At 46.2% G+C, this 12762-nt stretch overlaps 2 protein-coding genes across 3 annotated transcripts in view; one reads left to right on the plus strand and one right to left on the minus strand.

Moving 5' to 3' along the window:
* Nucleotides 1–6086, minus strand: part of LOC126930917 (protein BRAWNIN) — a 732366-nt gene extending 726280 nt beyond the window's left edge. Inside the window, exon 1 of the mRNA XM_050748506.1 lies at nucleotides 6083–6086. The gene's annotated coding sequence lies outside the window, so the exon portion shown is untranslated. The remainder of the gene's footprint in view (nucleotides 1–6082) is intronic.
* Nucleotides 1–12762, plus strand: part of CHST11 (carbohydrate sulfotransferase 11) — a 310494-nt gene that overhangs the window by 209282 nt on the left and 88450 nt on the right. The window lies entirely within an intron of this gene.

Below are 12762 nucleotides of genomic sequence, written 5' to 3' on the forward strand. Positions count from 1 at the left end.
GACAAGGCTTCCTTCCAGAGGCCTGGGCGAGCCCTTTCTAACCTACTCCAGCCTCACCTGGGTGCAACTTCCATCTTGTGACCTTCTACTGAATATGTGATTTCGCTAAGTTTTTGATTTCAGTGGGTTTATTTTGCAAATACTTTTTCTTCTCTGGCATCATCAGAGATTTCTTGCGATTTTTAAGCTTTTTTTTTTTTTTTGTGGGTATGAGACAAATACTTGTTTAGTATAGAAAGTATAGAAAATAAATACAAGCCAAATGAATAAAGTAAAAATCACCAGCAAATCCACCACCCAGAGATAATCATTGCTAACAGTTTTAGTAAATATCTTTCCAGACTTTTTTCTCTGATATTCATGTTTGTATTTTTAAAAAATGGATACTCCTAGCTTATATTGTTCGGTAACCTGTGTTTATTCATGTATCATTTTTGAGCAGTTTTTCTCCATAACACTCAACTGCTTTGCTTAGACTGGTGTTCAAAGGGGGCTCGTACAGAGCAACCCTAATTTAAAAAAGATCTTACTGGGAATGGTTTGTCCAAGTGCATTGTGCCCTTGTAGAGAGCTGTGCATTTCTGTTCGGGTTGGTTCAATGTCATCTCAAGGGCACTGACATGATAAGAATGCCCCTCCTCCTTTCTTTAGCCCATTTAAGATACTTTATTAATAAGTTCATAAGGGTGACTTTGTTATTCTTGTTCCCTTTCTTTCTTCCACCCATCCATCTGTTCATCCATCCATCCAGCCAGCCATCCATGTATGGAGCAATTAGTCTGTGCTAGGCATTGTATCTGGTGATAAAGACGCAGATACATAATTTCAGCAGCCCCTGTCCACTAGGGTACTGGTCTCCATCCAGAACTTCCGTCTGCCCTGGACATGAGATAGGGACCTCCATCTTATTTCTTCACCATGGAATTGATTACTTCCAGCAAGCTCTCTGGCAGATAATTCCTCCCTTTACAGTGGAGGCATCTCAAGGGTAGGGACTGTATATCACCTCTCTTCTATAAACCGCAGAATGCTGACTGTGCTTGTAGCCTAATACTCAGGGAAACCACGAGGTGAACGGAATTTTAGAGCTGAGGGTGAAGCAGCGGGAACATTTTTAAAAAGCAACACAACTCTTATGTATGTCATCTATCAAAGAGAAATGAGGATGCTAACAAAAATGTTTTTTGATTCCTTAAGACTTTATTTTTCTAAGTGTGGTCTTCTTAGGTCTTTGAGAGACAGCAAGGCCTTTTTGTTAAGGTTTAGACAGCATTTTCTCTTTCTCTTGGTGTGTTCTAGAGAAGCACGGCTTTATGTAAAAATGTAAGATTTATTTTTGCCTGTAAAATATAACACACAGCCCAGCCCAGCAACAGCATACATCCTCACTGGATGCCAGCAACAGTCACTGTAAAATGTTACAAGGGCAGACAGCCCCAGTCCCTCCTCGGACAGAGCACGCTGCCCTTTTTCCAGGGAAATGGGGTTATTTCTTTTTATGGTGCCATTTTGACTTCCTAAGACTGCCATAGATTTATAAGGAAATAATTGCTCCAATGGGCCCAAGTGACATCCTAAAGTTTTACATGAGCCAGTTATGAAATTGCAAGAACTGTTTCATGGAAACATTTCCATGTCACCAACGTAGGCCTATTTATTAAATTTATGGAACTTGCTATATGTGCTCTTTTAAAGATACCAAAATATATTTAACAACCCCAACCCTGAGGCAAACCTCAAGGGTTAATTACAGTAACGAATGTGGCCGACACCCAGGCTATTCAGGAAGAGAGACAGGCTCTGCGCTTTGCCTGAGTGTCTCACCTTGTGCTGGCAGACTCAGGGTGTTACCTCCGTCAACTTTTATCTTCCGTCCTCTTCCCACTTTCACCTCTCTAGGTGATCTGATCGCTCTTGGATGAATCGCAGATGTATGAGAATGACCTTGAGATTTGGGATCGAAAGGCCTGACTCTGAGATCTGATTCTACCCCGTTTATTATTCACTGTGTGGCCTTGGTTACGTTACTGTCCTACTCTGGGCTTATTTTTACATCTATAAAAGGCCAGCATACTAATAGCACTCATCTCAGGATTTGGGGGGACACAGAACTTTGGGAGGAGCGAGGAGCAGCATGGAAGAACAGAAGAGAGTCTAGTCTTAAAAACATTTAAAAAGGTATCACAGTCCAGAAAGTCTTGTTTCAAACTGTGCATGGAGGTAGTTGAATGTAGCAGGTTACAAATGCAGATCCTGGGGTCACGCTGCCTAGGTGTGAATCACAGCTGAATCTCTGTTTCCTCATCTGTCAACTTGGGATAATAATGACTACTCACAGGGTGGTTCTGAGTATTCACTTAATTAATCAACCTAAAGTGCTTTGCACAGACAGCATCAGGGACATCATGTTCAATTTTTCTAATTTTTAACTTTTTATGCCTGTTGAAAATTTGAAAACTCTGCATGTAAATTTGAAACAACATACTTGGAATTTTCTCTGGATGCTGAGCAAATGCCCGTGGTTTGTGGCGGGTGGTTGGCGGGGGGGTGTTCTTTCTTTTTTTCTTTCCCTTTCTCTCTCTCTCTCTTTTTTTTTTTTTGAGACGGAGTCTTGCCCTGTCACCAGGCCGGAGTGCAGTGGTGCAATCTTGGCTCACTGCATCCTGTGCCTTCCAGGTTCAAGCGATTCTGCTGCCTCAGCCTCCGGAGTAGCTGGGATTACAGGCACCCACCACGACACCCGGCTAATTTTTTGTATTTTAGTAGAGACAGGGTTTCACCATGTTGGCCAGGCTGGTCTCAATCTCCTGACCTCATGATCTGCCCACCTCGGCTTCCCAAAGTGCTGGGATTACAGGTGTGAGCCACCACGCCTGGCCTCTTTCTCTCTCTTTTAATGATATTCAGACTATCATGTATAGAATTGAGATTGAGTACTTTATTTAAATTGCTACTGATTGCAAGTTCTGTTTGGTAGGGGTTTAAAATATGCTTAATATTTCACATGATCACAGGTATAGGCTTTCTCTCCCTGAAAAACACCTGAACTGTTTCCCTCAAGCTTTCCAAAACAATTCAACTTTGGATGCGAGCAAGAATGGAGAAATTTAATAAAGATTTTTGTTTGTTTTCCAAAATGCAATACAGAAGATTGGGGTTATTGTGAAATGTGGGCAGGCTTTTGTAGTCCCCTTTACCTTAAATTCTGCTTTGCCAAAGCAAGATTTTATTAAGATAGTACTATCCAATTTCCTTCCGTTGTTCTTGGGACTCTGCGTTTTTGCAACTCATTTGCCTCTGTCTCCGTGTTGAATTCTAGAGGGTGCGATGATGGAAGAATGAAATGGGATGGAATAATACCGGTGTCCTGCCACATTTGTATTCAAATTCAGTATCCAAGGCTCCACATGCCTGAAATACAGATTTGCTCTGAAATACAGTGGATGGCCAACAAATGTTTCTTGATTGAAAAGAGATGGAAGGAAAGGGAAGGGAGAGGAGGAGAAGCTAGGGAAGCCCTGTGTGGAACAGCAGGGTTGGGATCAGGGACCTCATCAGAGAGGCGGGGCAAGGTCTGATAACCCCTTTTTTCACTCTTCTACAGCACCATGTGCGGTGGGGTCTGGAGTGAGCCAGAACAGGCAAGTTGTTGCCCCTTGCCATCCCCCAAAACTATGCCCAGGGTAGCTGGCCAGGACTCTGTCTGGGTCACACTTCTGCCAGTGTATGGCATGGGGCCTGGCACATCGTAGGTACCTTTAAAACGCTTGTTGAGCAGAACATTCCAGTTGAGCTGATAGTTCTTCATGAACATAGTCATTCATTGTCATTGACAGAACTTGTGTTAAATGATATGCAGTTATTTTGAGAGGTAAGTGACGCTGACCCTGTCCACAAGAATTATTCAGTTCAGTGAATTTGGTCCAGCAGAGTCTGGTTTTTAACAGCCATTTGGCCTGAACTATTGACTACAAACTTTTAAGGTTCTTCCAGGCTCTCTCATTAGAAGTTGACAGCACTTTGGCACCACGGAGACCTGCAGGTGTCCTTCTCCCCCACCACTCTTCCGGTAATGAGATATGAAAGTCATCCAGCCTCAGCTCACTTTGTGTTCCAGATTACACACCAAGGCTATGCAATCTAGCCTGGGTTTTGCTAGATGCTGGTCTGGCTCCAGATATATGTCATTGGATGGTAACATATATGTTCCTTAAAACTCCAGCCCTTAGAGTTTCATACCAGTCCTTACCTCGCATCTCAGTCAGGGACAGAATTTTGGCCGTCATTTGGGAAGGGGCCAAGTGGACACAGGATGGTTTTAGACGAGCAACCCTAACTTTTTCATCTACATTTCCATCCAGTATTAGAGCTAGGACTTCCACATTCATCCAGACTCGGCTTTTCTACTCATTTTATGTCCTCAGGGGAGCCATGAATTCCTCTGGGCCTCAGTTTCCTCCTCTGTAAAGCAAGCAAGTCATGGACCTACCTCAGGCTGGTTGTGAGGATGGAATGAGGTGCTGCCTGTCAGCTTCTTAGCACCACCTAAGGTCTCTGGTGACGCTGGTTATTACAGCTGCACACCCAAAGCACCTGGCGAGCTTTCAAACACCTTAGACACCTAGAGCCACGGAATCAGAATCTCTAGGGGTATGCGCCCATGAGTTCATGGTTTTTCAGATCCTCAGAGATGATTTGTGTGCCTAGTCAGGATTGAAACCACTAATTCTAAAGGAAGTGGACTCATGGAGTTTTGTCTTTAGGAGGGAGTCTAGCCAGTAGAGTCAACCCACAGAGGCTGGAGTAAGAATACTTGGGTTCCAATCCCAGTACCACCCTTGCCTTACCCCACACCGTACACCCCTGGCTGTGTGACCTTGAGCTAACGACTTAACTTCCCTGGAAGTCAGTTTACACAACAAGAAAGTGAGGACAGTATTTATGAGCACCCCTCATAGGGTCATACAGGGACTAAATGAGATTATCCATGGCAAGTCTTATATTAAAAAGTGCCTGCCACAAAGGAAGCCCCCAGGAAGCGGTGAGCACATGATACATGTTAACTCACTCTCCAGAGCAGCCCTGGTAGTGGATTATGTCATCCAGTTTCCATATGTGGAGCATCTCTGTAACTCCTCTAAGGTCACGGGTGTTAAACCCACTCCCGAGACACCGTGACAACACAGAACACACCACACTGGGCCGTCAGCTGAGTCGGCTGAAGGACCTGTGAGTGCACGCTGCCTGAGCTGCAGCTGACCACACAAGTGGGCAACTGAATGCAGTCCCCATAAAGCATGTTTATCTTATCTGGGGCTAGAGATTAGCTGTATTGTGCAGAAGGGAAGAGGCATTCCAGGTCTTTCCAGCTGTCTTGCCTGTGAACATTTATCGTCCCCTAGTTCCGACATTTATTATCCCCCCGGGTGGATAGCACTAATTCATACCAGTCTGTCTGATGGCAGCAACCCCCATAGATGTATGGGTCATGGCGGAAGAGGGAGAAACCCCAGACTCGTGCTATTTGGAGAGAATGAGATTCTGGTAGTCACAGCCCTCAGCAAACTGTTCTCTTTGGAACAAATACAGTTGTTTTCCTGTAAGAACACAGAGAAGACCCAGGCAATGCTGGGTTCCAGAAATGAAGGCCTCCTTGAGAAGCCACTTTAGCCCTGACATTTCTTTCTCATTTCTGTGGGCAAGGAACATGGCCTCCAAGCACTGAGGATGTCCCCACTGCAGAGCGCTTTAGACGTATGCACCCCTCTGCAAGCACAGGCTCGCACAATCGCCCGCTGTGTCTCCTGCCAGCCAGCTGGGTGAATGTTCCCGGGCAGCCTGAGCGTTTTTCCTCCCCTCCTCACACTCCCCTCCCCTTCCCCTGCCCTGCCGGCTCCACGCCCTCCTGAATGTTCCATTCTAAACAGCCACAATCAGGAGCCTGTTCTGCACTGGGAAAAAGAGCAGCATGAAGGCTTTTAAACTTGCTGGGTAATTTAAGGTATTTATCGCTATTTGGAGAGCTTTGCTTGTTTTGAATCCGTTCCCCCTCCAGCTCTCAGAAATGGTGCAAACGATTTTTTCCCCCCTTGAAAAGGATGCTTCTAGGTCCTTCCACTGCCCTGAGGCTGGATTCTGAATGCAGGCGTCCAGACCGGAGTGCATTCGCTGAGGTTTTGTTCATTCATAAACGTTAATTGGGCGTCTCCCTGCTGCAGGCCTACATTGTGGTTGTAGAGCGCTCCCGCTTTCTGCAGTGGACTGTTTCTAACTCATGCACAGTAAACGAGGTCAGAGAGCCTGGGTTTGGGATCCAGGCTGAACCAAGGTCAAGCTACGCCCTGCAAATTCGGTGTGACCCTGGGCACAGTTCTTAGCCTCTCCGGAATGCAGTTTTTCATCTGTTAAATGGGTATGATGACGACTCGTAGCTTACTTGCTTTAGAGACCAGCCTGCCCGTGTCCAGATCCCAGATCTGCCACTTCCTCCTTCTGTGAGCCTGGCTTTTGTTTTGTCAGTTGATTTACCTTCAGTCAGGAATAATAGCGATTCCCTCAAAAGGTGGCAGGAGGACTCAGTTGATGCATATCAAATACTTGTGCTTGGCACATAGAAAGTGCTCAACTCAACAAATGTTAGTTTAGAGGAGGCCCTTAATAAATCTAAGTTCCCTTCTCCCCTCTCGCTTTCCTAAAGCTTCACCTAAGCCAACAGCTGGACAGCGGCGGAAGCTTGCCAAGAGTCAGAAGAATCTGGACTCCACACCGCCTGCTGCAGGGCCTGGCTGGCCTCACAGGGCTGCTGTCCAGAGCGGCCCACAGCGGACTTGTGGTCTCCCAACTTCGTCAGTCCTTAGGACGCTAACAGGGCTGTAAGATAGTGAGTCCTCAAAACCAAGGGGCTTCCCCACCACTCCGAATCCACCAGCAATCTCTGCCTCTGTGCGGCACCCAGGGCAGGGTGGTCCTTCCCCGCTTTTCTATTCCAGACCCTCCGTGAACTGCCTCCATTTCCCCCACCCACCCCCAACGTAGCCTCCTTCATGGACCATACACACATGTGCAAGTGCATATGTTCACTCCCACACATACCCACACACTCTCACACTCATACACACACTCCCATACACATGCTCTCACATACACTCCCACATACACACACACACACTCCCACACATACCCCACACACACTCCCACTCATATACACACTCCCACTCATATACACACTCCCACACAAACACATCCATGCACACATGCACTCACACTCATACACTCCCACACAAACACATCCATACACCAGCACTCACACTCATACACTCCCACACAAACACACCCACCCACCCTCACACACACTCCCACGCAAACACACCCACCCACCCTCACACACACACCCACAAACACACCCACCCACACTCTCACACACACACACACTCCTAACACACAAACACGCACCCACACTCACACTTCCACACATACACACACACTCACACTCCCACACACACATGCTCTTACACTCACACACCCACACATACAGACGCACTCACACATACACTCCTACACATACACACACACACACTCGTACTCCCACACATACACACCCACACACTCATACCCACACACGCTCTCACTCATACACACCCCCACATGCACTGACACTCATACACGTCCACACACACGCTCTCACATACTCCCGCACACACATGCACTCACCCTCATACACTCTTCCCCCGCACACGCACTCACACACTCCCATGCATACACACCCACACACACGCACACGTGCACTCACACTCATACACTCCCACACATACACGCACTCATACCCACACTCCCACACAAACACACACACATGCACTAACACTCATACACACACTCCCACACATACACACTCACACTCATACACACACACCCCCACACATACATGCACTCACACTCATACACACACCCCACACATACACACATGCACTCACACTCATACACACACCCCCACACATACATACCCACACACGCACTCACACTCATACACTCTCATGCATACCCACATACACACCCCACACACACAAATATACTCTCACACATACCCCTGTATACACACACACATTATACATACACACCACATATACAGACCCACACACACACTCCCACACATACGCCCCATACACCTACACATACAAACCCCACACACACAAACTCTCACACATACCCCTGCATACACACATACATACCATATATACACAACCACACATACCCTTCACATACACACCTGTACACACACACCCACACATACACTCACACACGTACTCCCACACATACCCCACATACACCTATACATATACACCAACACACACACACACACGCGCACATACACCCACACTCACACACACTCTTCCAGCTTTGCGTTTCTGCTGCGTTTTCAGTTTCTTTGATTTCCCGCGTGTGGATTTCCTGCCCTGCCTTCTGAGGGTGTTGGGCAGGTGAGAAGCTCCAAGATCATGTTCAGAGCTGAAAACATAATCACCAGATTGGAAGGCTGGAGATGAGACAGTGGAGAATGGCCAGTTTTAGCTTTTCTCATTAACACGGGGTGGGAGCAGCTGACCTTTTCCTTTTAGCTGACAGTCTGCTGGCCATGGGCACACCCTCCTCCGCGAAGCCCCTCGTGATCTCCAGTCTGACTGGACCCAGCTTCTTGCTGCACCTGTGATCCTAAGCACGGGGTGTGGGGTGGCAGGGAAGAGGGCTGGAGCCGGGCTGCTTCGTTGAAATCTTGGCTCTGTAAGTTATTTGGCTTTGCTATGCCTTCATTTCCCCATTTGTAGAGCAGGACCAGTGTTTGCCCCGATTCATAGGGTTATTAAGAATATTCGATGAGGTGAGCCACATCAAGCGCTTGGAATGCCTGCCCACTGATCGCTACTGTTACCAGCGCCATCATTGTTTTGATCGTGGAAGCTCTTAGCCCACTGCACTGTGATTGGTCTAAGAAGTCCTGTGGCTTCCCCTACAGGTTTCACAGCAAACGGGCCAGGACAGTTATCTCAGGCAACCTAGAGAACCACTGCAGTGTGAGCAAAGCCACTGTTTAAAGTGAGGTGACACTTTATTCACCAAAGATTCCTTTACTTATGAAAAGGCCCCTTTTAACTGATGATTTGAGTTTTAGACATTTTACCCAATCTCTGTCTTTCTCTCTCTTTCTCTGTCTCTCTCTCTCTTTCTCTCTTTCTCTGTCTCTCTCTCCTCCCTGCCCCCAGCCCTCTTCTTGTGTAATGTGAGTAGAGACTTTCGAAAGCCAAATGGAAACCCCCTTTGTCATCTTGTAGGCGTGTGGCATTGGGACACTGAAGTTAGTAAATTGGCCAGTGACTCATCTATTTCCTCTCCGTAACTGGGCTGTGCTTGGGGGATGGGGCAAAGCTGGCACTTGGCAGGAGGCCTTGGCACAGTTCCCAGCCAGCATTCCTTCTGACCGGTCAGTGACCATGTCCTACCCATTAAGAAATATTGTAATGATCAGCTCTGGGAGAAGGAACATTAAGATTTCTGCTCTGACTTCAGATGTTTTGATACAATCTGGGTAGCTTGAGTTCTCCATCCCTGACAATGAAGATGCCCAGGAATGCCAGGAAAGTGCGTTTTCTGGAAGCACACCTCCCCGAGACCTGTCTGGCCCGCACAGCGGGGTGGACCCTGTGGGAGAGAGGTTGCTGTGGAACAGTTCCCAAGGTCAGCTCTGGCTCACAGAGTAATGGCTCGCGTGAGTGATGTGTGTGCAGACTCCATGAGGGGCCCGGCTGTCCAGCTGTCTTGTGGCAAGTGTCTTTGCAGAGAGGGGCGGAAGGAGCAGATAGCTCCAGAAATGGAGAATAAAGAGACGATTGCTTTCTGCTTTCTGCTTTCTGGCAAATTCTGCCAAAATTCTACAGAGAATGAAAAACGTTGAAGGAAAACCCCCGTATCAGCTATCCCATGCCTTGTGACCTTTGATTCCACCAGCAGGTGTTTCTGAGAGCTGGAAGCTGGCCTGGCCCTGGCCTCTTTCAGGAATAGAACATGTGAGGATGGTTGGCTTCACCACCTCCAAAGGGATCTCAGGAGGAGTAACCTCCCAATGGGGCAAGATTGCTCCCCATGACGGGCAACTCAGTGCATGCCAACAAGCGTATGCGCTGCTGGGCAGCGTTCTTGGCTGGAAAACTGGCTCGTGATTCTGACTGTGACTCTCCCTCCTACACTTTCCAAGCCAAGAGCCTCCCCCAGATTTCACATGCCTCCTGCATGGCACCTCTGTTCTCCTGCTGCCACCACCCAGCCAGCCAGGCGTGAGGATTACTCTGAAACCCTGATGCTTGGCCATACCTGCCCCTATTTCTTTCTGAGGCTGCCATAATGAATCGCCACAGACCAGGTGGCTTGAAACAACAGAAATGTATTCTTTCCCAGTCCTGGAGGCCAGAAATCCAAAATCAAGGTGTCATCAAAACTACACTCCCTCTGGAGACTCTAAGGGAGGATTTATTCTTTGTCTCTCCCAGTTGCCAAACTCCTTGGCTTGGGGCCACATCTCTCTGCTCCATCTACACGTTGCTGCCCTGTCTTCTGTCTTCTTCTTTTCTGTCTCTTATAAAGACACATGTCATTAATATTTAAGGCCTACCCACACACTCCAGGATAATCTCAAGATCCTTAATTTAATCACATCTGCAAAGACCGTTTATCCAAAGAAGGTCACATTCCCAGATTCTGGGAATTTGGATGTAGACCTATCTTTTGGGGAGGTATCATGCAACCTACTGTACCTGTTAATGGAATGGTTTGTTACATGGATTAACACTAACTTGAGGCTTTCTAGGGTGAGCCTAGAGCATTTTCTCAAAAATAAAGACGTGGTGACACCTATTTTTAGATATTTGACTTGGACAAGTAACTTACCCTCTTTGGGCCTCAGTTTCTTCACCTATAAAATGGGAACGATAATAGTACCTACCCATAGGCTTGTTATGAGGATTAAATGAGTTCATGTAAGTACGGTGCTTCGAGTGCTATCTGGCAATTAGCAGAGCACTCCATAAATATCAACCATTCTTATGGTGATTATCATCATGGCATCATAATCATCATTGGAACCTACCCCAGGCAATGAGGCTGTCCTAGACAACTCATTTAACATGTAGCACTGCACATTCTTCTTGTGTGCAGACCGTTTATGTTGACTTTTTGACCTAGTGAAAATCACTTGGAATTTGTTGCTGTGTGACCTTGGGCAAGTTCCTTAACCTCTCTGAGTCTGGTAGAACATTCCCTGGAAGGGCTGCTGAAAGATTAAATGTGGTCAGCCTCATGACACATGTTCTGCATCAATCCACATTGGCTGAGTAGTGAGAAAGCAGCATGTTACAGTCTTGTCACTCCACGGATGTTGGTGGCATCTTTCTTCCCTGCCCGTATCTTTATGGCTACTTGGTTTTCCTCTGCTGTCAGCTCTCCCGGCCTCTATTAAATGGCCTGCACTTAGTTTTAGTCAATTTCCTCCCCTGAGTCTGATTTCTCTCCAGTTTCCAGCACAGATAAGGCTGTACATTTCAGACTGCCGCCCCAGAGCAGGATTTTTTGGCTGGCTTCTTTGGGGAGGATGTTTGTTAACACGGAATCAAACCTTAGCTGTTCTGTTAGGTAAAAGATTTCCAGGTAGATTCTCACTTTGTGTGTTTAAAACTCTTAGCTGTTCATTAAAATGCTGCCTCATTTCTCAGTGGTCTGTCAGAGTGGTCCGAACCAGATCACTAATTCTACGACAACCAGTGTTTCTATGACAATAACCACCCTGCCATAGCACTTACTCTCTGCCAGGCATTGTTGTAAGGACTTTACACTTAATCCTTGCATCCTAACGAGGAAGGTGCTGTTACAATCCACATTTTAGAAATGAGCAAACAAACAAGGCCCAAGAAACAAAAAGTGTTCAGTAACTTCTTGTCCAGTATCACCCAGTTTGTCAGTGGTGGAGCTGGGATTCAAACCCAGGCCCTCTTGAGTCCAGCAGCTCTGCTCTGAGCCACCACCCAGGACTGTCCCTCATTAAATGCCTGAATAATTTCTAAAAGTCAGAGTTCCATAAATGTTTATAGAATTAATTGAATATTGAATGGCTTTTCCTGTTAACAGAGGAATCTTAGTCAATCTTTGCTAATGGATTAGATTTTTTTTTTTTTTTTTTCAGCCCCTGGCTTGAAACAAGTGTAGATTTTTCTCTCATTGGTCTTCCAGTCCTGTATCTAGGATGTAATGCCCTTGTCTTCTTGCCTGTGTATGGTATAAAAAGGATGGTCTTTCAAACCCAGATACTGTGTAACCTGGGCAGGTCACGTAACCTCTCTGAGCCTAACTTTTCAGGGGTTAATAACATTTAACACATTAAATGTGCTAATGTATGTAAAGTGCCAGGCATAATAACAGGTCCTGATACACAGTGACTTGAAAAATAAAATACAAAATACTTTGCATTTCTCTGAAGAAAGGTACCACGTAACTCGTAAGGTATGTTTTTACTATATTTGCCTTGCTCTGATCAATCTAGTGTCGGTGTCTCTATTATATTAATGTTTTAATGGTGATCACCCTAAGCAGTTATATATATTAAAATATTCTGGCCAAATGAAACGTTTATAAAGAAATGCTTTTAAAATTGAACCAGAAATAGATGAAGATAGTCGTCATTATTTTACAAACAGAATAGTTTACCATTGAAATAGATCTCATTAA

The sequence above is a fragment of the Macaca thibetana genome, chromosome 11 (assembly GCF_024542745.1).
Source record: "Macaca thibetana thibetana isolate TM-01 chromosome 11, ASM2454274v1, whole genome shotgun sequence".
NCBI lineage: Eukaryota > Metazoa > Chordata > Mammalia > Primates > Cercopithecidae > Macaca > Macaca thibetana.